General features: G+C 39.0%; 1 long non-coding RNA gene across 1 annotated transcript; it reads left to right on the plus strand.

Annotated features, from left to right (window-relative positions):
* On the plus strand, nt 1-519 carry LOC119338906. The gene is made up of 3 exons (XR_005164136.1): nt 1-69; nt 158-283; nt 418-519. It is a non-coding gene; the product is annotated as an uncharacterized LOC119338906 (long non-coding RNA).
* The last annotated feature ends 1,004 nt before the right edge of the window (nt 520-1,523 follow it).

A 1,523-nucleotide genomic window follows, 5' to 3' on the forward strand; every position in this document is an offset into this window, starting at 1 on the left:
CAGAACGGTGTAAGTTATCCAATGACCTTTGGGGAGAAAGCGATGGAGAAGGCGAAGAAAGCTATCGACGTATGATTTGTTTTCATAATCTGTTGCATGCCTAGTATATTTCCCTGGAACGAACCTGCTGTCTAAAATATAATGTATTTGGGCGCAGGTATATGACCGGGTTACCTTGCGTCTTCTTGGTGCATCCGGTCTATTTCTTAAGCTTACACTTTTTGGGGCTTTTGTGCTAGATTTGTGTGGGCCTCGATATATTCCTTGGTTTACTCGAGTAGTGGTGAGTTTCTAATTAATTTGTGATATTTCTTTTTTTGCAAAGATAATTGGTGATATTTCAAATGGCACTATATATTCAAACCACATATAAGCTTATATGTGGTTTTTTATTAGCTTTGGTATGTGTGTGTTCAGCTTGGATTCGAGCCTCTCGAAGAACGGCAGTTTCCTAGACGCAGCGAAGAGGGTAATCAGTCCGAGTCATCGTGAAGATCTGGAGAGTATCGCTTGACTTCTGTATGTCTTTCTTAGACTTTGAAAAACCAATTTCTACTTTGTACTATTAATACTACTGGTTAATTTGAAACTTCATGTGTGAATTAATCTGGTTGTTAATATGCACTCTTGATTTACTTGCATCGGTTCTATCTGCCATCCTATGATTGCTTCCATCCTCACTAATTCATTTGTTCAATTATAGATACTGCATTGTTCCTGTGTGATAAAAGTGAGTTGTTTATTTTAGCCCGAAATGTAACTGTTTCGCCAGTATTTTTGTCCACGCTAAGCTACATCTCTGGAGAGAATCATTTAGAGAAAATTTCGACCAGGTTAATCGTTTCAATCGGAAAAGTGCCAATGTATAGGTTTTATGGTTTTACAGTGAAATCATCGGGGCCTACCAAGTACAGGTTGTTTGACATGTCATCATGTATTTATTGCAGGAGTGTTTGATCAATTGCCGTGTTTGATAAATGGTGTATGATGCAGAGAATGACCGTTCCAGCAAGCGTAGAAGGTGAATGGTTGAATTGCCTTGTTGGAACCTCTAGGCAATCAGTTGTGCAAGAGCTGCTAGGGACATGATGTTACAAGCATATTCTATAGATTGATACGTACAGTTCAACTAACTGTGAGATGCAAGTTTATCTACACATGGTTTTAAACCTAATGATAAGCTACGAACCCAAACCATGTACGACTCCTACACAACTCAAACAAAACTCTCTAGATTTACGACTCCTACACAACTCAAACAAAACTCTCTAGATTGCGATTGTGTTCGAATGCTTCAAGTTGCTTGACTCAAAGAGGTTTGGTCAAGCCATTTGCGGTCATGGAGTGTGCAATATCAATCCCTCGAAGAACTTACTGCACCGAAATAATTTTGACTATGGCATTAATAGGGGGTTTATATCAATCAAAGTGAGAGCATGGGATTGTTTGATTGCTTCTTCCTCCCACAATAAGAAAACAACGTAGGCCCAAAGTATACAATTAGAGATTGGGGGGGAAGCATT

Source organism: Triticum dicoccoides, chromosome 7B (genome assembly GCF_002162155.2).
Source record: "Triticum dicoccoides isolate Atlit2015 ecotype Zavitan chromosome 7B, WEW_v2.0, whole genome shotgun sequence".
NCBI lineage: Eukaryota > Viridiplantae > Streptophyta > Magnoliopsida > Poales > Poaceae > Triticum > Triticum dicoccoides.